Raw genomic sequence first — 27212 nt, 5'->3', positions numbered from 1 at the left:
TTACTGCGACCACCTTCCCACTCTATCCTCAACTCCCTAACCCACATCTTCAACCTCTCCCTCTCCTCCGTCACCTTTCCTTCCCCGCTCAAACATGCACTGGTTACCCCCAAAAAACCCTCACTAGACCCCACCTGTTTGAATATCTTAAGACCCATCTCCCTGCTCCCGTTTGCCTCCAAGCTCATCAAACACTTTGTTCATGACCAAATGAGTCACTACCTCACTGACAACAACCTTCTCGACCCTCTACAGTCTGGCTTCTGCCCACAACATTCTACTGAAACTGCTCTATTAAAACTCACCAATGACCTATTAACTGCTAAAACCAATGGCCACTACTCCATATTTTTAGACCTCTCTGCTAGGGATGAGCCGAACACCCCCCTGTTCGGTTCGCACCAGAACATGTGAACAGGAAAAAAGTTTGCTTGAACACGTGAAAAAGTCTATGGGACACGAACATGAATAATTAAAAGTGCTAATTTTAAAGGCTTATATGCAAGTTATTGTCATAAAAAGTGTTTGGGGACCCGGGTCCTGCCCCAGGGGACATGGATCAATGCAAAAAAAAGTTTTAAAAACGGCCGTTTTTTCAGGAGCAGTGATTTTAATAATGCTTAAAGTCAAACAATAAAAGTGTAATATCCCTTTAAATTTCGTACCTGGGGGGTGTCTATAGTATGCCTGTAAAGGGGCGCATGTTTCCCGTGTTTAGAACAGTCTGACAGCAAAATGACATTTGGAAGGAAAAAACCCATTTAAAACTACCCGCGGCTATTGCATTGCCGACAATACACATAGAAGTTAATTGATAAAAGCGGCATGGGAATTCCTCACAGGGAAACCCCGAACCAAAATTAAAAAAAAAAAATGACGTGGGAGTCCCCCTAAATTCCATACCAGGCTCTTCAGGTCTGGTATGGATATTAAGGGGAACCCTGGCCAAAATAAAAAAAAAAAAATGACGTGAGGTTCCCCCTAAATTCTATACCAGACCCTTCAGGTCTGGTATGGATTTTAAGGGGAACCCCGCGCCAAAAAAAAAAAAAAAAACGGCGTGAGGTCCCCCCAAACATCCATACCAGACCCTTATCCGAGCACGCAACCTGGCAGGCCGCAGCAAAAGAGAGGGGGACGAGAGTGCACCCCCCCTCCTGAACTGTACCAGGCCACATGCCCTCAACATTGGGAGGGTGCTTTGGGGTAGCCCCCCAAAACACCTTGTCCCCATGTTGATGAGGACAAGGGCCTCATCCCCACAACCCTGGCTGGTGGTTGTGGGGGTCTGCGGGCGGGAAGGAAGATAGAAGAAGCATTTAAATAAAGGAATTGTCAAAAACTGTCTCTTGTCATTTTTAACATTTTTGACAGTTTTTTAGTGAAATGGTAGGTGTAAGTACCCCCTTACCATTTCACACAGGGGGGGGGCCGGGATCTGGGGGTCCCCTTGTTAAAGGGGGCTTCCAGATTCCGATAAGCCCCCCGCCCGCAGACCCCCACAACCACCGGCCAGGGTTGTGGGGATGAGGCCCTTGTCCTCATCAACATGGGGACAAGGTGTTTTGGGGGGCTACCCCAAAACACCCTCCCAATGTTGAGGGCATGTGGCCTGGTACGGTTCAGGAGGGGGGGGGCCGCACTCTCATCCCCCCCTCTTTTCCTGCGGCCTGCCAGGTTGCGTGCTCGGATAAGGGTCTGGTATGGATTTTTGGGGGGACCCCACGCCATTTTTTTTATTTTTTTTTGGCGCGGGGTTCCCCTTAAAATCCATACCAGACCTGAAGGGTCTGGTATGGAATTTAGGGGGAACCCCACGTCATTTTCTTTTTTTTATTTTGGCCGGGTTCCCCTTAATATCCATACCAGACCTGAAGGGCCTGGTATGGAATTTAGGGGGACTCCCACGTCATTTTTTTTTTAAATTTTGGTTCGGGGTTTCCCTGTGGGGAATTCCCATGCCGTTTTTATCAATGAACTTCTATGTGTATTGTCGGCAATGCAATAGCTGCAGGTAGTTTTAAATGGGTTTTTTCCTTCCAAATGTCATTTTGCTGTAAGACTGTTCTAAACACGGGAAACATGCGCCCCTTTACAGGCATACTATAGACACCCCCAGGTACGAAATTTAAAGGGATATTACACTTTTATTGTTTGACTTTAAGCATTATTAAAATCACTGCTCCTGAAAAAACGGCTGTTTTTAAAACTTTTTTTTGCATTGATCCATGTCCCCTGGGGCAGGACCCGGGTCCCCAAACACTTTTTATGACAATAACTTGCATATAAGCCTTTAAAATTAGCACTTTTGATTTCTCCCATAGACTTTTAAAGGGTGTTCTGCGGCATTCGAATTTGCCGCGAACACCCCAAATTGTTCGCTGTTCGGCGAACTTGCGAACAGCCAATGTTCGAGTCGAACATGAGTTCGACTCGAACTCGAAGCTCATCCCTACTCTCTGCTGCCTTTGACACAGTTGACCACCTGCTCCTCCTCCGCAAATTACACTCCCTTGGCCTCCGTGATTCTGCATTATCCTGGTTCTCCTCCTACCTATCTCAGCGCACTTTCAGTGCCACTTACAACTCCATCTCCCCCGCTCCCCTTCCTCTTTCTGTTGGGGTACCCCAAGGCTCCATCCTTGGGCCTATCCTATTCTCACTCTATACCTCTTCCCTGGGCCAGTTGATAACCTCCCATGGCTTCCAATACCACCTCTATGCCGATGACACCCAGATGTATCTCTTCATTCCTCAATTCAACCCCTCGATCTCCTCACGGATCTCAAACTTACTGAATGAGATATCGGTATGGATGTCACACCACTTCCTCAAACTTAATCTTTCTAAAACTGAGCTTGTTATATTTCCTCCTTCACGCGCCCCCCCCCTGTGACTTCACCATTAATAATTAACATCAACAACACAACCATTAGTCCCTTCACACATGCCAGGGTCCTGGGTGTAATCCTTGACTCTGACCTCTCCTTCAGCCCCCATATCCAATCACTGGCTAAATCCTGCCGCCTTAACCTCCGCAACATCTCCAGAATTCGACCCTTCCTGACTAATGACACTACAAAGCAACTTATTCACTCCTTGATTATTTACCGCCTTGACTACTGCAACTCTCTCCTTAATGGCCTACCCTTAAGCAGGCTATCCCCCCTTCAGTCTATTATGAATGCTGCTGCTAGACTAATACACCTCACTAATCGATCCGTGACTGCCGCCCCTCTCTGCCAATCTCTTTACTGGCTTCCCTTACCCTACCGTGTAAAATTCAAAATGCTAACCATAACATACAAGGTCATTCATAACATCGCCCCCATCTACATCACCAGTCTCATCTGCAGATATCGCCCAAATCGTCCCCTCCGCTCCTGCTAGGACCTCCTGCTCTCTAGCTCCCTTGTTACCTCCTCCCATGCTCGCCTTCAGGATTTCTCCAGAGCCTCCCCCATAGTCTGGAACTTCCTGCCCCAGTATGTCCGATCAGCCCCTAGCCTGTCCACCTTTAGGAGATCCCTGAAAACTCATTTATTCAGGGAAGCCTATCCCACACCCACATAACAACTATCCCCGAGCCACCCCCATCAAATCATTCTCTGCAGCTATTGCCTTTTGTACCACCACCCCCTCCCTTTAGAATGTAAGCTCTACAAGCAGGGCCCTCCTGTACCTTTTGTATTGAACTGTACTGTAATTGTGTTGTCCCCCCTATACATTGTAAAGCGCTGCGTAAACTGTTGGCGTGATATAAATCACGTATAATAATAATAAATATGAAAGCTGGAGATGCCACTGATTGAACTGTTTGTTCACGTTGCCACATTCAAATGGAGACATTATCGATTTGAACAATTCGAAAAAATCTGTAAATTCGAAGAAAATTTGAAAATTTCCAAATACAAATCCTGAATACGAACTGAACGAATCAACTGAATTTAATTAAGTTAAATACCGTATTTATCGGCGTATAACACGCACTTTTTTCCCCTGAAAACAGAGGGTAAACAGTGCCTGCGTGTTATATGCCGATATCATGTTTTACCAACAGGTGCAGGGATCGGGCGGTCTGCCCCAGGAGCCACCCACTGGGGGGGTGTCAGGCCGGCCACCCCGCCTCTCCTGGCTGCCTGCATAGTCTAAAGTTGAGAAAAAAAACACTTGCCAGCCCCTTCTCCTACACCGCTCCTCCTGTGTCAGTGTCATTATGTAACGTCAGAGGAGAGCAGTCATGTTACCGGGTCAGTGGAAAAAACAGAGCTATTGAGGTACAGTATATGGAAGCTTCTTTTTAAATAGGAGTGACACAGAAGGCAGAAGGAGCAGTGTGGAAGGGGCTGGCAGTGATTTTTTTCTTAACTGTAGAGTATGCTGGCAGTGCTGTCCCAGGAGACTGGGGGTCTCCTGGGAATGCAGGGAGGGGGCTGTATACTGGATAGGGGGGCTGTATACTGGGAAGGGGGGCTGTGTACTGAATTGGGGAGCTGTGTACTGGGAAGGGGGCTGTGTACTGGGGTGGGGGGCTGTCCACTGGATGGGGGGCTGTGTATTGGGGAGGGGGGCTGTATACTGGATGGGGGGCTGTGTACTGGGTAGGGGGCTGTATACTGGATGGGGGCTGTGTACTGGATGGGGGCTGTGTACTGGAGAGGGGGCTATATACTGGATGGGGGGCTGTGTACTGAATGGGGGCTGTGTTCTGGATGGGGGGGCTGTTCACTGGATGGGGGGCTGTGTACTGGGGAGAGGGGCTATATGCTGGATGGGGGGCTGTGTACTGGATGGGGGGCTGTATATTGGATGGGGGGGTTTTGTGCTGGGGAAGGGGCTGTATACTGGATGGGGGGCTGTGTACTGGGGAGGGGGGCTGTGTATTGGATGGGGGGTCTGTATACTGGATGGGGGGCTGTGTACTGGGGAGGGGGGCTGTATATTGGATGGGGGGGGCTGTATACTGGATGGGGGGCTGTGTATTGGATGGGGGCTGTATACTGGATGAGGGGGCTGTATACAGGATGGGGGGCTGTGTTCTGGATGGGGGACTGTGTACTGTGCAGGGGAGTTGGACTGTGTACTGTAAAGAGGGCTGTGAAAACATTTTTTTCTTAAACTTCCTTCTTAAAATTGGGGTGCGTGTTATACGCCAATAAATACGGTAACTAGATTAACAAATCTAGTTACCGTATTTATAAGATATTTCTTGTGTGACACCTTGGTAATGAAACACATTTTTATAGGCCATCAGTTGAGACTGAACCAGCTGATATTAATTTGCACTGACAAGAGGCAGGATTGCTTTCTAATTCCTGATAGATTTCAACTAGTGTCCTGGCTTTCTATGCTTTTTTACACCTCCCTTTCTTCACGTGTTCAATACTTTTTCCCTGTGTCATTCCATTTTATTACACATAACTTAATTTGTGAACTTTTTTGTTTTGGTTTCTTTGTATGTATGGATTGCATGGCTTGTTACTGACATGTGGTGAACATTTCATTTCAATAGCACCTTTATAAATATATTTACCTAGAAAAATGGTGACATGTTCAAAACTTATTTTACCCGCTGTAAATGACCTATACATAAAGTCATGTAGTCACTGGACAGTTGTTCACTTGATTGTCACCAAAGTAGTCACAACAACATCCCTTGTTACTGGAACAAAAAAAAGATTTAAAAGAAAGAGTTCTTTACTGAGAAAGCTGTGAAAATCTGAAATGGTCTTTATTGGAACTGGTTCTAGGAGATTCATGGACTCCCTTTAAAAAGGGCTGGACATGTTGCTGAACAGTCAAAATATAAGATATCCACTGTAGATCAAAATTTTCTGTATGATCAGCAGGAAACTATTTCAGTGCAAATTTAAACACTAGTTTTTTTTTTTGTTTGTTTGTTTTTTGCCTTTCTCCATGTCAGTTACAGGTTTAGGGTCCTGAGGGTTTATATTTTTTTTTTTATTTAATAGTTACCTTGATGAACATGTATTTATTCAGCCTGACTAACTATGTAACTTGCAAAGAGGTGGATTTATGTTACTTAAGAAAAATGATCTATACTTTAATATACATATAATAACAGTACACACTGCTATGCACTCCTCCTTTCATTCAGGTGACATTATGGCCCACAAGTGTAATCACACCTGGGCACACACTCCTATGCATTTGTACACATATTCTTACCTTCACGCACAAGCACACAAAGGAATGTACCATTACTGACAAATACCTTTGCATTCCTTGCATAGGGCCTCCCTGACCCTGCTTTCTCTGTCTGAAAAGGCAGCAAGTCATTCAGCACCTACACACCCTTCCTATGACCAGAACCTGCTACTGACAGTCTGCTGACAGATTGAAGAGCATGGCTATCTCAAAGAGAGGTCAGTTTAACCCTATCCACACCTTGATTCTTCTCATTTCCAGCATTCACAGAGATGCAGAAATTGCTAGATTGGACAACTCCAAGGCAAGCGAGCCTATCATTGACCTAAAACCACGTCAGTGATAGGACTTCAAAGAATCGGTTTGTGTGATTTATGTTCATAGACAGTTGTACAGTGTCAGATGTCTGTGACTTGTATGATTGATGCTTGGAGCATTCAAAATTGTGCTTAAAAAAGTAGCAACCTCAGACCCTCTTGACTCACTGCTGTTTATACTCACACTGCAACCGTTATCCTATTATTCTCTAAATTGGAACCAGGCCTGAGTCTCTATGTTCCTATAAAGATGGCCATAGACAAATGATGGCGGCCAGATGTAGAGGCACCATCCAATATTAATGATAATAACAGTCAAATGTATGTTAAGTATGAACGTTTATGGAAAGGCATAGAGTTCTCCGCTGCACCTGTTATGCCCTGTACACATGGGCGGGCTTTTCGGCAACAAAGGTCCGACAGTCTTTCCGACGGACTTCCGACGGACTTTTAACGGACTTCCGATGGACTTTCGAACGAACGGACTTGACTACACACGATCACACTAAAGTTCTTCGGATTCGTACGTGATGACATACAACTGGACTAAAATAAGGAAGTTAATAGCCAGTAGCCAATAGCTGCCCTAGCGTCGGTTTTCGTCTGTCGGACTAGCATACAGACGAGCTGACTTTTCGACCGGACTCGAGTCCATCGGAAAGATTTGAAACATGTTCCAAATCTAAAGTCTGTCAGATTTTCGACCGAAAAAGTCAGCTGCAGGTCCGATGAAGCCCACACACGGTCGAATTGTCCGCTGGACTCGGTCCGTCGGACCAGTCCGGTCGAATAGTCCGCTCGTGTGTACGCGGCATTACTGACTTTATCTCTGCAAAACAATAGTGATCAAGCAGAATAAAACCCCAACCAAGCTCAGTGATTAACCCTCCAAGAATAATTAGGTAAGGTTGTCTACTGGAACCCAAAGACACGACTATTAAGAAAGTTTCCTGATGGTTAAATGATGTCTTTGAGGTACCTTATATGTTAGATTTTTGTACTTCAACATGTGACAGTTTCATGCAATAACTAGGCAATGAACGGTGTGGTAAAACCATGGCTTTTATTTTTGAGTCACCATAATCAGACTCTTAATTGGTTGGACTTAAAGTATTCTATCAAACTGATCCCTTCACCTTGGCAAATAGTGAATGTTGACTGCCTTAAAGCACACCAACAATTGCTGGGCCTCAATGTTTAGCCAGCTGAAGAGTCAGGACTAAATACTGCCCCTAACAGTTGCCATACCCCTGCCGAACTCTTAAGCCTTATACACACAATAGGACTTTGTACAAACTTTCCCTTGGATTTTTGTACAAAGGGCGTTGGCCATAAGTTTGTATTGCATACACTTTTTCAGCCAACTTTCACCAAATCACGTGGTTTTTCAGCTCTTTACCTCCACCCTTTGGTCAACTTCTGTATTGTTGTCTGATATTGTGTCAATCTCGCCGCTTTTATCGGCGAGATTGACACCTTGTGAGCCGGGTTCACACTGGTACGGGGATCCGACTTGGATCCCCGCCAATGCCAGGTGTTTGGTATGAATCTTGAGGGGGAACTCCACGCCAAATTTTAAATAAAAAAACCTGCATGGGTTCCCCTCCAGGGGCATACCAGGCCCTTAGATCTGGTATGGATTTTAAGGGGAACCCCTACGCCGAAAAAATGGCATGGGGGTCCCCCCAACATCCATACCAGACCCTTATCCGAACAGGCAGCCCGGCCGGTCAGGAAAGGAGGTGGGGACGAGCGAGCGTCCCCCCTCCTGAACTGTACCAGGCCGCATGCCCTCAACATGGGGGGTGGGTGCTTTGGGGGAGGGGATCGCCCTGCGCCCCCCCCACCCTAAAGCACCTTGTCCCCATGTTGATGAGGACAAGGGCCTCTTGCTGACAACCCTGGCTGTTGGTTGTCGGGGTCTGCGGGCAGGGGCTTATCGGAATCTGGGAGCCCCCTTTAATAAGGGGGCCCCCAGATCCCGGCCCCCCACCCTATGTGAATGAGTATGGGATACATCTTACCCCTACCCATTCACCTAGGGAAAAAAGTGTCAATAAAAAAACACACTACACAGGTTTTAATAGTAATTTATTAGACAGCTCCGGGGGTCTTCTTCTGACTTCGGGGGTCTTCTTTCGACTTCGGGGGTCTTCTTCTGACTTTACCGCTCTCTCCAGCCTCTTCTCCCGGTGTCCGGTTCTTCTTCCGCTCCCCGGCCTCTTCTCCTGGTTTTCAACCTCCTCTCCCGGTGTCCGGTTCTGTGGACTGTGACATCAAAGTCCAGGGGAATGCTGAGACTGTGACGTGATAAGGGGGTGGGGTATATATATAAGTCATTACGGAGCGCTCACACAGCATTACTGCGGGAGAGAGCATCGTGTCAACATTGGAAGAAAAGAAGAGGGAAGAAGACAACGTAGAAGACCGGGCCACCGCTATAAAAAGAGCGGCAGAAGATAGTGGAGGAGTCGGCAAAAGAACCGGACACCGGGAGAAGACGCCGGAGAGAGCAGAGAAGAACCGGACACCGGGAGAAGAGGCTGGAGAGACCCCCGAAGTCGGAAGAAGACCCCCGAAGTCGGAAGAAGACCCCGGAGCTGCCTAATAAATTACTTTAAAAACCTGTGTAGTGTGTTTTTTTTTATAGACACTTTTTTCCCTAGGTGAATGGGTAGGGGTAAGATGTACCCCATACTCATTCACATAGGGTGGGGGGGCAGGGATCTGGGGGCCCCCTTATTAAAGGGGGCTCCCAGATTCCGATAAGCCCCTCACCCGCAGACCCCGACAACAAATGGCCAGGGTTGTCGGGAAGAGGCCCTTGTCATCAACATGGGGACAATATGCTTTGGGGTGGGGGGCCGCAGGGCACCCCCCTCCCCCAAAGCACCCACCCCCCATGTTGAGGGCATGCGGCCTGGTACGGTTCAGGAGGGGGGGCGCTTGCTCGTCACCACCCCCTTTCCTGACCGGCCGGGCTGCGTGCTCGGATAAGGGCCTGGTATGGATTTTGGGGGGCCCCTACGCCGTTTTTTCGGCGTAGGGGACCCCTCTTGAAATCCTTCCAGACCGAAGAGCCTGGTATTTCCCCAGAGGGGAATTCCCTCTCGCGCCCGCCACAGTAGGAAAATGTGTTTTTCCTATTGCAGCCAGCGCGAGATGTACAGTACCCTGTCGCCGAGAACCAGCGCGATGGGATCGCGCTGGAAACATTCTCGAGGCTGTGTACTGTAGTTTGTACAAAAGTCCGATGGTTTTGTGTACACACAATCGGACTTTTCTCCATCGGACTTTTGTTGCCGGAAAGTTTGTGCGTTCGCACAGCCAACAAAAGTCCGATGGAAACAGAAAAAGTTTGTCCGATGGAGCGTAGCACGGTCGCATGTTGCTCCAAAACAGCTAATTTGCATGTTTGTTGTCAAAAAGTCCCATCGTGTGTACGGGCCTTTAGAGTGAACTCTTAACCAGAGTTGTAGTAGTATCACTCACACTGCATTTAACGTTTATTAACATTGTTTATTGCTGATTTGCTAATATCCGAATGAATCTCAGTTAGTGGTATAGAACCTAATATTAGTCATTTTGCCATGGTTATTACTCTGTCTGGCAGACTGTATTCAAATTCACCCACTGCGTGCTCATTTATGTTGTACTTCCGTTCATACTAAATTCGTAATGTACATTAAGTACATTTCTCAATGGGTATGTATTAATTTTTTGGTATTGCCCACAGCCAGGCAGAAGGTATTTTATATTGGTGTTTTTCTATGTGCTTGCAGTGTTTTATATTCAACCAGGTGTGTTGGTGGGGCTGAGGTTGCTCCTGGAGTTGAGAACAGAGTACTAAAAATGACCAAGTAGCTCTCTCGGGGGTGGTGCTACAATAGCAGTTTCTAAGGTGTACCTGTATTTATGTATTATTATGTAAACTGGCAGCAGTATGTCCAGAGCTGCCTGCACACAACTTTCATTATCTTCTATAGTGCCCTGGGAGCCTCAAATCCCTGGTGCTCTGCTATGCAAACCCTGGTTTCAGCCTAACAGCTAGTCCTTTGGGACAAAAAGTGAAAACTTTGCACGTTAACATCTAGAAATGTTAATTGTTTCTAAACAGTACCCTAAAGAATGATCCTTTTGTCTTAAATTCCCCCTGAAAAGTAGCAGTACACTTCCTAGTTTGTTAAAGTGCCTTGGCACTCCTGTAGCTACAGCCCCATAGTTGTAAACATGTGGTCTGAGATTTAAGGATCTGACTGCCTGTGACTGCTAGTCTCAGGAGGTTTTTGATTGAAATTGATGATGTAACTGCTGTACTGTTTGTTATTCTGCATGCTAGAGGCTCTGATATGAGAAAGCAAAGCCCTGCCTCTACCAAGATGACCTCTACCACACAGTGCAGAACTAAGCATGGTTAGCAGTGACAGCTGGTGGTAAATTTTGTGGAAGGGGCAGTAAACAGTGTACCCACAGCAAACCCGGTCCAGTCGGTTGGGTCATCTGCACACGGTTACGAGCCCGGCACTTATCCCATCTATGGCGCCCACAGCGCTTCCCGGGGGCGGCGGCTTCACCTGCTTCACCTCCTTGGCGTGCGTCTCCTCCTCCTAGACCTACTGGAATTGGAACGCTTCTCCTTTCGGCCAATCACACAACTGGGAGGGCTTGGGGCGCAGTGCTCCGCACCTCGAGCCCACCCTTTTAGAGCCTCTGGCTCTAATCACGCGCTTAAAAAATAAAAACCCCATAGGAATTCATGCATCTGGCAACCCGCATGTAGATTAGGGGGCTGGATGCTTGGATAGTGGGGCAGCACCTATGCACCACTGATGGTTAGTATAGTCAGTAATAGGGAAATTATCAACTTCAAGGAGGCCACAGGCAATACTGGTGCAAAGTCCTTTGCCTTCTGCCCTGCTTGTTTTAGGCACAGCTTCCAGAATTCCATTCTTCTTTAACCTGTGTGACAGAGGAATTGGCAGAATGATCTGACACGGGTAGCTTTAATCTAAACTTTACTACAGGTGCAGAGTTGGATGAACAATGCAATCAGGGTCAAAATGACAAAAGCATAGCTCCCAACTGTCCCTGATTTCGAGGGACTGTCCCTGATTTGAAACAAAGTCCCTCTCTCCCTCATTCCGTCTCATTTGTCCCTCATTTTGGTCTAATCTATATAGCTGTATAAAAAAAATGCACTTTTTACCTATCAAAAAGTGTTTTCCAGTGCTAAACCTTTCATTCAATTTCTAAATTGCTGCATTTGTAAATTCCAAAAGCCAATATAAAGGAATAGTAGTGGTAAATAAAGCACTTGTGGGTTTAATCAATGTTGTTTTTTTGTACAATTCTCTTTAAGGGGCATGGCAAGGGGTGTGTCCTATGCCTACATACATTTGCTGATAGGTGTCCCTCATTCCCATCTCAAAAAGTTGGGAGGTATGACAAAAGCTGTACAAACAGGGGCTCAGAATAGTAGTTGTAGGCAGATTCAGTCTATATTCTCCACTACACCTGGTGCTGGACCGCAACAACAATGCAGATGGGAAGGAATTTGAGAGGAACTTGGTTCCTCGATGGTTTCCTTGCTCACAGGGATGTATCTATCCAATTGGATGTTAACGCCCCATGTGACTTCAGCGGCCATCTTGGGTGAGGGCAGAGTCCAGTTAAGGCCCTAGATCCTTGCTTTGGCGTGCATTTCTGTGAGTAGGAGTGTAAGGACAGGCTACCAGTACATCAGTGAGAGGGCTTAGCGTCAGGGAAAGGTTCTGGAGGAGTAGGGAAAGTGCAGGGACACGCCATCCTTCCTGGAAGTCTCCCATTTGGGCACAGACTGGCCAGGCCACATTCTGGTCCTCGGAACAGATGCTGTCAGCACCTATAGGTCTTATATCTCCTGGGTGCTTCCAGGAAAAGGGAGTTATAAGAGCCCGTACCTCCATCTGAGCATGGTGAGTCAAGGGGCACTCTGCTACAGGATTAAACAAGGATTTGAAGATCTTGTTCTTTCCTCAGTCTTATGTACTCCTGGCCACAAAGTAACGTTATATCAATATTTTGTTTTGTAAAGAGTAACAATTATTTTTCAAAACTCAGAAAATCCTTCTCACGTAGAAAGTGTCAGAAGTGTTTCTAAACACTGCTAGCAGAGATATGACAGGAGCAGATATTTTCTTACTTGGAGCACAATGTTTGTCTTACGGCTACTTGTCTGCCCTCAGTGTGCCCTTTATTAATAATAACATAATGAGGTGGCCCCAGCAATCGAATTATGTTATCACTGATGTTAGGACATCAAGATAAACAGCATCTCCTTCCCGCAGGATCCCTTGTGTAAACTAAATCTCACCAAAACTATTTTAAATACTTGCATTTGTCAGATTTCTGAAAGCATCCGTCACCAAGAGATGGCTTCTGAAAGCCATTATCGCTGTTGTGGCACTTCATTCCTAAACGAGACGGCACCCATAACCTCCTCGTTGCTGCATGAATCATGGCCGAGCTGCAGAAATTTGGGTTACTACTCATTTTCAGTGTCTTAAGACAATCTATTCGCAAGAAAATATGTGAATGCATCTTTAAAGAATGTGAGCCTCGGCTTGACTGTTATGGGTTGTGACTGATATAACTGGATATGTATGGAGCACCACAAATACTCCATAATGCTCCTCAGTTGGGAAGATGATAGTGTCCTGCCTGTGCTTTAGAATTATGCTAACATGGAATAGAGGGGCATACGCAAGAATTACAAACTGCATACACTACACTACTTAAAGTGGAATTCCACTTTTGTGAAAAAAAATTATTATATACACTATATTACCAAATGTATTGGGATGCCTGCCTTTACACGCACATGAACTTTAATGGCATCCAAGTCTTTGTTCGTAGTGTTCAATATTGAGTTGGCCCACCTTTTGCAGCTATAACAGCTTCAACTCTTCTGGTAAGGCTGTCCACAAGGTTTAGGAGTGTGTCTATGGGAATGTTTGACCATTCTGTCAGAAGCGCATTTGTGAGGTTAGGCACTGATGTTGTATGAGAAGGCCTGGCTTGCAGGTCAGGACTCTGTGCAGGCCAGTCAAGTTCCTCCACCCCAAACTCGCTCATCCGTGTCTTTATGGACCTTGCTTTGTGAACTGGTGCGCAGTCATGTTGGAACAGGAAGGGGCCATCCCCAAACTGCCCCCACAAAGTTGGGAGCAAAATGTCTTGGTATGCTGACACCTTAAGAGTTCCCTTCGCTGGAACTAAGGGGCCACTCCCAACCCTTGAAAAGCAACCGCACACCATAATCCCCCCTCCACCAAATGATTTGGACCAGTGCACAAAGCAAGGTCCATAAAGACATGGATGAGCGAGTTTGGGGTGGAGGATTTTGAATGGCCTTGACATAGTCCTTACCTCAAACCGATAGAACACCTTTGGGATGAATTGGAGCGGAGACTGCCAGCCAGGCCTTCTCCTTGTACATAACCCATGCTTATTCTCTCCCGAGGCCTCACTCCATTTTCTGTGACCTGCAGGCTGGGTCCCTAGGATGCCCCGTGCCATGAATCAGGCCCAGTATTGGTGTTCCAATTGCTAGGGAAGGAGCTTAAGCACACAACCTCCTTCACTACCAGGGCCTTCCGTCAACTATGCCAAGTCACACTCCTGCAAATAGTTTCACTGCACATTAGATATTTGTACTGCAATTTCTCTATTTCATCTTGTTCCCAGGTGTAAACCATGTTCTGTGATATGCCAAGCATGCATGTACCCCTGTATGATTGTCCTAAAGTGACTTTAGACCAGGCAAAGATGTATGTAACAAAGTTCTTTATGGAAGATATTTAAAAAAAACAAAGAAACATAAATGCTTCCAACACACATTCCTGTTCAAGATCTTCTAAGTGCCCCTTAGTTATTCTCCTGGTGCCCCTGTCCCACGAGGTAGTCATACCTCAAATAGGTGAGAGGCCTTTAGCCCTGGTTCACACTGATGCAGGAAATGCAGCAAATCCTGTGTGTTTCCTGCATTGCAATTGCACGACGTCCAGGCGATCTGCTGCGGGGGTCAGTGTTATCCAACAACACCTCAAAACTGCTTGCAAAACAAACATGCAGTTCATATGCCAGAATCACATCACGTGGGTGTTAACATCCATGTTTAAAAAAAGGGTCCTGCACCATTTTGGTATGGATGCAAAATGTATGGCTTAAATCGCGCCGCACAGATATAGCATGTGATGTGCACAGGAATACGGTGCAATTCCTGTGTGAATAACATGCAGTTTCCTGCAACGCACAAATGTGAACCTAGGCTAAGGGTCCTTAAGTCAGAAGCATAACTTTATACCCCTGGGACCCTGACTGGATTCCCAAAAGTGGTGGTCAGACGCAAGTAGTGGATCATATTTTTGGCAGCATACTTGTTCCTTGCATAGGGTAACCTAGAACAGAACCTGTGGCCAACTTACTAACAACAGCACCCCTAAGAGATGGCCCCCTCCTCTTTATTATGTGTTTGCCTCAGCAGAGCGTGTTACCTACCTAAAAAAGTCCAGGAAAACCTGGTCAGCAGCATTAAGCCTTACCTCTCAAGGAGTACCACCTCAGCAAGGCAACATACCCACTTTACATCCACCTGCACAGAGTGTTATCGGTATGAAGCATGAAAAGTCTGTTGCAAAGCTCAAACTTTTTATTAAGAGATCACAAAAGAAATCAATGTTTTGGGACCCTGCAGGACCCCTTTATCAGGCATGTGGCAGGCAATAACAAGGCACAAACAGGAAGCAAGGCCTATGTACAGTATGTAGTGTGTAGATGTGACCACCCCAAATTCATGCATCATTACAGTTTTTAGGCAGAAGCATTGAAATACTAAAATGTAATGTATTTTTAACTTTATATTGGGAGTTATTCACTAAAGCCAAATCCACTTTGCACTACAAGTGCACTGCAAGTGCACTTGGAAGTGCACTTGGAAGTGCAGTCGCTGTAGATTTGAGAGGGGCATGGAGGAAAATAAAAAACAGCATTTTTGCTTGTACATGATTGGATCCTTTCAGATTTACAGCGACTGCACTTCCAAGTGCACTTGTAGTGCAAAGTGGATTCGCCTTTAGTAAATCAACCCCATTGCGTTATTATTGCTGTGTTTGCTTTGAAACAGGGCTGAAAATCAAATCCTATAACCTATTCTTCAGTTGCTTCTAATTGCCTCATATAACATGGACACATAAAAAAAAGAAAAAGATTTGAGACCAGAACAGGTCTTTGTCTTAACTTCAGCCTGGCCAGTGCCTTGAGGTATCCTTCAGAAAATTAGCACTAGTCCATTGCAAATCTACAACCTGGCTCCATAGTCTATAATGGGACCACATTATTACATTAGGAATTCTCTTATGTACAGTACATGTATGCCCTCCAATATCACTGAAACATAACAGAGGGTAGCATTGCAGGGTATCACATTTGGTGGCATCTATACAAACACAAGTTGATTTATGAATGGAATAGAGACTGTTCCCAAAGTAAAGTCAATGTTCCCTTAGCTTAGTCAATAGGGAAAAGTTGTGTTCACTGTTCACTTTGTGGAAAATTGTTTTTTCACTTGGATTTCAATAATATTTATTTTGGAATTATGATGGTGCATTTTCTATAATAAATTTATCTTATTCAAGCATGGTGTTCTGCTAGGCGACCTTCTTTGTAGGATTCCTTTCCTTCCTTTTGCATAATCTGTGTTCTGGTCACATGGACTGCGCCATCTGAGGGTTCATATGGCGATTGGTTGAATTATTATATATCTGTATGACCTTTCAAAAGGCAGTTGATCTGGACAAAACCAACTTTGGAACACTGTAAACATCAAACTGTGTGCGAACAAAAATGATATTTTTTTATTTTCCTTAGACGCAATTGTTTTTTTTTAAAAAGTGATCACTGCTTCACCGTATTTATTAAATTAAGTGTGCATTCATTTTGCAAAGTGAGTAGTGAATAAAGCTGGCCATAAACCAGTAGAATTTGCTTTAAACATTTATATGGAAATTAAAAAAATGTTCATCAGGGCATTCAATCTTGTCATTATTAAGTCAATTTATTTTGTTAAAAAGTCTTTTAACTACTTCACTACTGGACACTTTCACCCCCTTCCAGCCTAGGTCAATTTTCAGCTTTCAGTGCACTTTAAATAACAATGCAACACTGTACCAATATGAAATTTTCATCATTTTTTTTTAGACAGATAGAGCTTTCTTTTGGTGGTATTTAATCACCTCTGGGGTTTTTTTATTTTTTGCTAAACAAAAAAGGTTGAAAAAAATACACAAGTCCATCTAGTTCAACCAAAAAAGAAAAATCATACAATTCCATATACATAAGTCCTCATGCACATGGACGTTTTTACAGCTGCTTTTTTGAGCTTTTTTTGCAGCTTAAAAAGGCCTGTCTATGTTAGTCTATGGCTTCATGCCCACCTAGGCGTTTTTGAGCTGCAAGTGGCATAAGCGTTTTTAAGCTGTAAAAAAAACCCAGGACCAGTGCGTTCTGAAAGACGTTTTTCAGCTGTAAAAACGTTCTAACACTGAAAAACGCTCAAAAACGCTCAAAACGCTCAAAAACGCTTAAAAACGCTCAAAAACGCTCAAAACGCTAACGCGGAAAAACGCTCAAAAACGCTAAAAAACGCTATTGCAAAAACGCTGAAAAAAGCTGAAAAAAGTTTAAAAAATTCACTGCAAAGATACTGGCGTTTTCATAACGTTTTTTTAACAGCCTGTGTGCATGAGGGCTAACCCTTCACCCACAGTTGATCCAGGGAAAGGAGAAAAAACCCCAGCAAAGCATGATCCAATTTGCTACAGCAGGGGAAAAAATTCCTTCCTGATCCACCGAGAGGCAATCGGAATTTCCCTGGATCAACTTTACCTATAAATGTTAGTATCCAGTTATATTATGTACATTTAGGAAAGAATCCAGTATGAATCTACTGAGCTGGACAGAACCATCTCTGGAGGGAGTCTATTCTACATTTTCACAGCTCTTACTGTGAAGAAACCTTTCCGTATTTGGAGATGAAATTTTTTTTCTCTAGTGTAAAGAGTGCCCCCTTGTCCTCCATGATGACCTTAAAGTGAATAACTCAACACCAAGTTCACTATATGGACCACATATGTATTTGAACATGTTGATGATATTCCCCCTTAATCTGTTCTTCTCAAGAAAGAATAAATTCAGTTCCTCTAATGATTCTAATCTTTCCTCATAGCTGAGCTCCTCCATGCCTCGTATCAGTTTGGTTGCCCTTCTCTGCACTTTCTCCAGTTCCCCGATATCCTTTTGATGAGGTCCTACTAATGATTTGTACAGGGGCAGAATGATATCTCTCTCTCTCTGGAGTACATACCTCTCTTAATACAAGGAAGGACTTTGCTTGCTTTGGAAACCGAAGCTTAGCATTGCATGCTATTATTGAGCTTATGGTCTACCAGAACCCCCAGATCCTTCACCACCATTGATTCCCCCAGTTGTACTCCCCCTAGTATGTATGATGCATGCATATTCTTAGCCCCCAAGTGCATAACTTTACATCTATCAACATTAAACCTAATTTGCCACTTAGACCCCTTTCACACTGGGGCGGTTTGCAGGCGGTATTGTGCTAAAAATACCGCCTGCAAACCGCCCCTAAACAGCCTCCGCTGTTTGTTCAGTGTGAAAGCCCGAGGGCTTTCACACTGAAGCGGTGTGCAGGCAGGGCGGTGAAAAAAGTCCTGCAAACCGCTTTTTTGTAGCGGTGAAGGAGCAGTGTATTCACCGCTCCTTCACCGCTCCTGCCCATTGAAATCAATGGGACAGCGCGGCTATAGCCGCGCTGTACGAGGGATTTTAACCCTTTTTCGGCCGCCAGTGGGGGTTAAAACCGCCCCGCTAGCGGCCGAATACCGCTGCAAGAACGACGGTACAGCAGCGCTAAAAATAGCGCTGTTGTACCGCTGACGCCCCCACCGCCCCAGTGTAAAAGGGGCCTTAGTTGCCCAATTAGACAGTGCATTGAGGTCGGCTTGTAAATTGGAGACATCCTGCAAGGACGTTAATCCACTGCATAGCTTGGTGTCATCTGCAAACAGAAATTAAACTTATGCATTGATGTGCATTGATTATCCATGTAAATGTCTGCTGTCAGAATTGCTAGCTCTCCTCTCTTCATGCTGTGACAGCATGTGAGGAAAGGAATGCTGATAACAGGCACATTTGTCTACATGTGATCAGCTGTGATTGAACACAGCTGATCACATAGTAAAGGGCTGCTGTGATTGGCCTTTTACTGTGATCTGTGATCAGCTGTGTCTGTGGGACACAGTGATCACATTGGATGTGTTCTCCAGGGGGTGCATGGGGGACATGCTTCTTGGAAGACCTCCATGGACGCCCTCACAGAACTGGATGATCGTGCTGTAGCCATCTTTTGGCTATAGTATGGTTGGGAAGTGGTTAAATTTCAACTGCTTGAATAGAATCCGAGAATTAATAAACAGGTTTATTTTGTACATAAGATGTGTGTATTGCAATAGATATGATTTTTTTCTGAACAAAAACCACATTCACAATTAGAATTTTGTGTGAGAAAAAAAATTCCATCCTGTTCCTTTTGAATTTTCTCATCACTACAGTTGAAAATGAACATCTATTTTTCCCCACTAACCATTAGATAATCAGACGAACGTTTCAAAAACTAAAATCTTCAAACAAAATTCTACTGGCGTATGGTCAGCTTAATGCTTTAGTAAATTAATCTAAATGTGCCGTGATCAGTATACACAAAGACAAAGTTTTAAAGCTGCAGACATTACAGCTGTGCAGTAAAGGAGCAGAAATGCAAAAATGGGAGCTGAAATTTAAAGTTCACAGCTATGCATTTTTCCTGTGTTGTCCTCTGTATCCTTCTAATGTTTCTAGGACTTAAGTACTCAAGCTCAATACTCGGAATCTGATTTCACTCAAAATAACTGTGTTATGATGTTATGGCCGGGCTCTGATAAAGCCTCTCTTTTTAATTTGATCTGTAAAGATTAGGCAGCTGTGAGAGTCTTAAAATGCTGCTTGGGCTGTTCTCCTAGGTTAGAGATTGATGGTTTTATTGCAGTAATAGCAGCATTAGAATGCAATGAAATCCACTTTAATGGGCTCTCTTTAGATGGAGGAGGAGGGAGAGAATGAAATGGTTAGAAGATGTCAAGGTATTACTTCTGCCTGCTCTATAAAGCACTACTGAGATACTCTTCACTATATCTTTTGAGAGACCTTAAGTACAAAAATTATCTATACACAGTGTCACTTTTTACTTATTTTTTCCCTACATAGGACAGTGTTATCATTAAGCAAAAACAGCATTCTTATTACTTATTACAATGTATTATACTTATTAGAACTGAACGTTCACATAATTGGACACATCTCAGAATAATTTGTGCCTTCTTTTCTTCTTTTCCTTTTTTTATAACAATATAAAACATAAAACAATATTCAAATAAATCTAAACCCAATCACTTAAAGCTGAAGTAAGGCCAAAAAAAGGTTTTTTTGCACAGTAAAAACGAGTTACTTTTAACCGCTTCAATACTGGGCACCATAGGTGTGCGCAGCCAATTGCATTAGGGTGTGCACCCCAAAGCTCAAACACACGTGCCTTTCTCTGCAGCCTCAGCTCCACTGAACAGTGAATGAATGGGAAGTGCTCTGTGCAGAGCGGCTTTCTGTTCATTCAGAGCACAAACTGAAGCACATTAAACACAGTTTACTATGCTACGGTTATGAATGGACACAGTAAGTTAGTGTGTTCACTGTGTTCATTTAGAAAAGGAAGGGGCTGGTAAATTACATATTTACTAGCACCTTCCCCCGCTCTCCAATCTGAAACATCCCCGGCAGCACCCGGGAGGAGGGAAGCCAGCAGGACTATGGGGTGGGGCCAACACAGGGGAAAGCCCAGGCAGTAGAGAAAATTAGCACTGCAGGTAGTGATTAGGGCACCGGGCACACGGGCACATCCCCTGCATACGTTTATACTGGGCCCCTCTTTACCCCCTTCCTGCCAAGGCCAATTATCAGCCTTCAGCACTTTCATGCCAATTGCACACTGCAACACTGTACCCATATGAAATTTTTATATTTTTTTGAGACAGATAGAGCTTTCTTTTGGTGGTGTTTATTCACCACTGGGTTTTTTTATTGTTTGCTATTATTTGTTTTTCTTAGTTTCTGTTAGAAAATTTAGTAAATAAGTAATTTTTTCTCCTTCACTGATGTGCACTGATGAGGCTGCACTGATGAGTATTGATAGGCTGCACTGATGGCCACTGATGGGGCGGCACCGATGATGGCCACTGATGAGACGGCACTGAAGGGCACTGATGACGTGGCTCTGATGAGGAGGCACTAATATGCAGCACTGAGGGGCACCAATAGGTGGCACTGATGGGCACTGATAGGCGGCACTTATGGGCACTGATAGGTGGCACAGATAGGCGGCACTCATGGACACTGATTGGCAGCACCGATGAGCAGGCACTGGTGGCACTGAAAGGCAGCACTAATTGGCCTCACTGATGGGCACTGATTGGCATCACTGCTGGGCACTGACTGGGATCACTGATAAGCATTGACTGGCATCCCTGCTAGGCACTGTTGGGGCTGCACTGATGATCTTTGCCCTAATTATCTGTGCAGGTCTCCCCTGTGAGGAAATTCCACTGATCAGCTGACAGCATGTGAGGAGAGGAAAGCTGATAATCGGCATTTCCTTGTTTACATGTGATCAGCTGTGATTGGACACAGCTGATCACATGGGTAAAGAGCTGCGTCATCGGCTCTATACTGAGATCAGGCATGAACCGTGTCCCAGGGACACAGCACGCCGCCAATCACCTTGCTGTGTGCTCCCGTGGGCTCGCAAGCACGGATTTGGACAACATCATATGACGTCGTTCCAGAACGAGAGAGCCACCCCGCTGCCATCATTTATCTATATGGCGAGCGGGAGGTGGTTAATGAAGTTTGCCCCATCCTGGCTGCTGCTACTTTTATTATTATTGTAATTTTGTCTGTAGTAAATATATCACCCCTCCTTTTTTCAATCTACACCTCCTCCCTGGGTCAGCTGATAGCCTCCCACAGCTTCCAATACCACCTCTACGCTGACGACACTCAAATCTATTTCTCTACCCCTCAACTCACTCCACCATTCTCCTCGCGTATCATTAATTTACTATCAGATATATCAGTCTGGATGTCACACCACTTCCTCAAACTTAATTTATCCAAAACCGAAGTTATAATTTTTCCTCCACCACGTGCCCCCTCCCCCGATCTCTCTGTCAAAATCAATGACACAACTATCAGCCCATCCCCGCATGTCAAGTATCTAGGTGTAGTCCTGGACTCTGAACTCTCCTTTAAGCCCCACATCCAATCGCTGTTCAAATCTTGCCGCCTCAACCTGCGCAACATCTCCAAAATACTCCCCTTTCTAACCAATGACACAACAAAGCTCCTAATTCACTCGCTGGTCATCTCTCGCCTCGACTACTGCAACTTCCTCCTCATTGGCTTACCTCTACATAGTCTATCACCTCTTCAATCCATCATGAATGCCGCTGCCAGACTCATCCACCTTACCAATCTCTCTGTGTCTGCTATTCATTTCTGTCAATTCCTTCACTGGCTTCCGCTCACCCAACAAATTAAATTCAAAATATTAACGACTGCCTACAAAGCCATCCACAACTCTGCCCCCAGCTACATCACTGACCTAGTCTCAAAATACCAATCTAATCATTCTCTTCATTCTTCGCAAGACCTCCTGCTCTCTAGCTCTCTCATCACCTCCTCCAGGACTTTTCCAAAGCCTCTCCAAGCCTATGGAACGCCTTACCCCAATCTGTCCGCTTATCTCCTACTCTATTAGCTTTTGGACGATCCCTGAAAACCCTTCTCTTCAGATAAGCCTAGCCTACCCACACCTAACAACTGTATTTTCATTCTGTTCATCTGATCATCCCCCACAGCTACTACCCTTTGTTCCACTTGAGCCTCCCTTCTAGATTGTAAGCTCTAAAGAGCAGTGCCCTCTGATTCCTCCTGTATTGTATTGTAATTGTACCGTCTTCCCTGATGTTGTAAAGCGCTGCGCAAACCATTGGCGCTATATAAATCCTGTATAATAATAATAATAATATCACAGGAGGCAGCTCGCTTGGCCCCTTCGCCATTCAGAAAAACCCTTGTACTCTTTTCACAGAATGCAAGGGAATCTGTAAATGGAAGAGGTGCAGATAAACGCCACGATCTCCCCCCCTCCAATCACAGAACACCTTGCATTCTGTGAAAAGAATATAAAGGCTTTCCTGAATGGAGAAGTGCCCAAATGAGCAACTTTTTAATAATCAGTTTATTGCAGCAAGAACTACTAGTCCTAGCACCAGATGCTCAGTGCTGACAGGAGGGTGCAGGCTGAAAAAAAGTAAGTGCTAATTTACAAGTACAGCAGGCACTGTCACTTCCCTAAAAACTATCTACGCTCGGATTGCTTTTCATAGGTGTTTGACAGGCAGTGAGGAGGCCATATGTCACCTTCTCACCACCTGATTAATCTTTAATTGCTGTACTCCCAATGGTGTGCCTGGGTTGTCACCCTTTCACTTGCTTATCTGGTGGAAAAGCATTGCACAGGCTTTATTCATGGTTGTCACTATCAGGAAACCTGGTCTGAGCAATGATGTGCAGCCGACACATTACATAGTTACATAGTTAGTCTGGTTGAAAAAAAGACACAAGTCCATCCAATTCAACTAATAGAAGGGAAAAACATGTTTTTAAACAATCCTATACCCAAAGTTGATTCAGAGGAAGACAAAAAATAAAAAATAAGGCATGGTCCAATTTTCTCCAGCAGGGGAAAAAAATCCTTCCTGAACCCCCTATGATGCAATCGGATCTACTTTACCTATAAATATTAGTATCCAGTTATGTTTTGTATATTTAGGAAAGAATCCAGACCTTTTTTAAAAACAATCTTTCATGAATTAAAAAAAAAAAAAGTAAAGTTAGCCCAATTTTTTTGTAGAATGTGAAAGATGATGTTACGCCGAGTAAATAGATACCTAACATGTCATGCTTTGAAATTGCGCACACTCGTGGAATGACGACAAACTACGGTACCTAAAAATCTCCATAGGTTTTAAAAAAAATGAACGGTTACCAGGTTAGAGTTACAGAGAAGGTCTAGTGCTAGAATTATTGCTCTCGCTCTGACGATCGTAGCAATACCTCACATGTGTGATTTGAACACCGTTTACAGCACAGTGGTGTAGTGGTTAGTACTTTCAACTAGCAGCAAAAGGGTCGCTGGTTCAAATTCTGACCACGACACCATCTGTCTGGAGTTTGCATGTTCTCCCTGTGCCTGTGTGGGTTTCCTCTGGGTACTCCGGTTTCCTCCCACACTCCAAAGACATGCTGGTAGGTTAATTGGATCCTGTCTAAAATTGGCCCTAGTATGTGTGAATGTGAGTTAGGGACCTTAGACTGTAAGCTCCTTGAAGGTAGGGACTGATGTGAATGTACAATATATATGTAAAGCACTGTGTAAATTGACGGCGCTATATAAGAACCTGAAATAATAATAATAATATTAACATATGTGGGTGCGACTTACATGTGCATTTTCTTTGCTGAGCAAGCTCGCGGGGACAGGGCGGTTTAAAAAATTTTTGCTATTTATTTTTAAAAAGAAAATTTACTATACTTTTAAAAAGAAAAACAAAATCTGATCACTTTTATTGCTGTCACAAGGGATGTTTACATCCCTTGTGACAGCAATAAAAGTGATCAGATGTTGTTTATAGGTGGTCACAGGTACTCTTTATGGAGGGATCGGGGGTCTAAAAAACCCCAAATCCCTCCTTTGCACAAAAACGGCGATTCTGAATACTGAAGTTTTTTTTAAAACTGCGCCGTTGGCGGCCGAGTAAACCTGAAGTGACGTTGTGAAGTCGCTTCCGCGTTTACAGAAAGAAGACTGGAATAAAGCCTTTTCTGGCTTCCTTCCAGTCTCTCTCTAGCCAGCGGAAGTGCCGGATCGTGTCTCCGGTCTCCCGGTGGGACGGGAGGCCTGGGAAGAGCGGCAGAAGGCGGTGGGAGGGGGGAGTCCCCTCTCGTTCCTTCGGGATAACAGCTGAGCGGCTTTTAGCGGCATCGGTTGTTACCCCTGAAGAGCCGACTGCCCGCTCTAAAAAACGGTACCGGGGTGATATCTGCAGCTGCAGGCATCAACACTGAAGAAATGGCTGCACTCCAAGATCCATCAAAATTCAAACAGTTCAAATGGTAGACGCGTTTCACACACTAACAGGTACGCTTATTCAGCAGGCATGCAGGCATCATCCCGGTATAACCCCTTAAAGCCGAGGCCGCGTATCTGCGTACGGTCAGCCCTAAGGGGTTAAACACAAAAACCCTGCCGACAAAGCACATGCATTTTTCATGTGCTCCCATTTAAGTCTATGGGACCAAAAACCAGATGAGGTTGATTTCCTAAATCTGGGGAGTGCAAAAGTTGGTGCAGCTGTGCATTGTAGCCAATTGGCTTCTAACTTCTGCTTGTTCAATTAAGCTTTGATAAAAAAAATGGAAGCTGATGGTTTCTATGCAGAGCTGCACCAGATTTTTCACTCTCCAGTTTTAGTAAATCAACCCCTATGTGTTGCATCAGAAGAAGCACCTGAACGTTTTCAAAAATTGCACTGCTCTATGTCGCATTGATGTAAATGAGCATGATAGAGAATGATATGATTTTCATTGTTGTGCATTGCAGCACTACAGTAAAAGAGGCTTGAGAGTTGCAACCAAAAAGCAGCTGTTTCGGGGTATCGGTCGTATGACCGGGATGAAATTTGCGGAGCACAGAATAATGTGACGAGGTTGCCCTATACCTTACCCCCTAGGCAAAATGAGCAATTAGCCTGTGGAGTCTGGGGAGACCTCACTGCAACATGACTTTTTTTCAGCTGACTGGAGCTCAGCTTTAAGGCTATTTTACACCACATGCGTTTTTTTTTCCACATCCAAAACGCATAGAAAGTAGGTTACATGGTTTTCAATGGCAGTTCACACCAGTGCTTGCAGTTCCAGTGCTTTCCAGAAACAAAAGTAGAACGTGTTGCATTTTTCCTGCTCAGAACTGTGCTAGAACACGATAAAACGCATCATAAATGCACTGGAACGCACCTACACGCATCAAAAATGCACTGTACCCCAGTACAGTGAAAAAAAAAAATGCGTCAGAAATGCGTAAAAACATGCATGCAGAAATTCATCCAAAACAGATCTGGAGGATGTTTTGTGGTGTGAGCTAGCCCTTAAAATGAATGATTGTAAACCCTCCCCTTGTAAAACAACCCATTCAGTTTAAAATAGAAGTGAAAGACAAAACATTTGTGGATAGATATAAATAACATTTCGTTCACCCCAAAGAGGGTGTATGACTAGCTATACTGTGGTGCTGGCAACAATTTCATCAGACAGTAATAAAAGATTATCCTCAGCAAGGACAAAGAACAATACAAAAATGACAGGGGTTCCAGCACCCCCCTATTCTACTTACATTTTTTTTGTCTGTATGGAGATTTTCCCTCATTTCCTGTCTAGAGAATCCATTGTCACCACTATAGTAAATTTCTGTAATGTAGCCCTTGATTGCAGTAAACACCCAAGAGGGGTTCCAACAAACCTGCAACCAACCCCCCCCCCCCCCCCCCAGCGCGAACACAGGAGACAAATGTGGCAATAAGTGGCCCCCCCCAGCGGTAGACGGTTGGCGGCGATTGGTGGCCTTACCTTAGGAGGCCGATACTGCTCCAGCTTGCCGAGGAAAGAGCCGGGGCCATTGCTTCTCCTCCCGGCCGAACAGGAAGTGGGTCCTGAGACCGCATCGGTTGTTATCGGTTGTTATCACTAAAAAGCCAACTGCCCGCTCTAAAAAAACGGTACCGGGGTGATGCCTGCAGCTGCAGACATCACCCCGGTATAACCCCTTCAAGCCATGAACGCAAATTTGCGTACAGATGGCGTGAAGGGGTTAATTGGATTTCAGCCTTTTTAATCATGGAGGCTCAGCATCATGCATTGGAGCTACCTAGGTCAGACTACCAAAGATCGCTCACTCTCCTAGGATGACATCAGCCCATAAAGGCATTTTAATATTTTGCTTAACTGCTCCCAAGAGCCATCCCACTGCTTGCATCAGAGCAGAGGTCTCTAGAAAGGAAGAGGAAGAATTCTTAGATTCTCTGGTGTTTAATAAGCTATGAACAGCACCCTGCCAGCCCCTCCAACCAGCCATGACCTGCCTGCAGGGCTGATGCAAGGATTTTTTACACCCTAGGTGAAACCTCATTTTGCTGCCCCCCTTGGCTCCACCCCTGACTCCACCCCCTTTGCCCATCAAATGCAGCCCACCAGTGCCCATCAACTGCAGCTTCACCAGCGCCCATCAAATGCAGCCTACAAGCGCCCATCAATGCAGCCTACCAGTGCCCATCAATGAATGTTTGCTTGCCTACATTCATTCGGGAGTTGGGACATAGACAGAGTCCTCCGCTGCCTGCTGATGCTGAGGTTTAGTTGCTTGCTGCAGAGAGAAGAGAGTAGGAACACCAGTGGCTGGGCGCCCTA

The sequence above is a fragment of the Aquarana catesbeiana genome, linkage group LG02 (assembly GCF_042186555.1).
Source record: "Aquarana catesbeiana isolate 2022-GZ linkage group LG02, ASM4218655v1, whole genome shotgun sequence".
NCBI classification, from domain to species: domain Eukaryota; kingdom Metazoa; phylum Chordata; class Amphibia; order Anura; family Ranidae; genus Aquarana; species Aquarana catesbeiana.
This window is presented reverse-complemented; position numbering follows the sequence as displayed.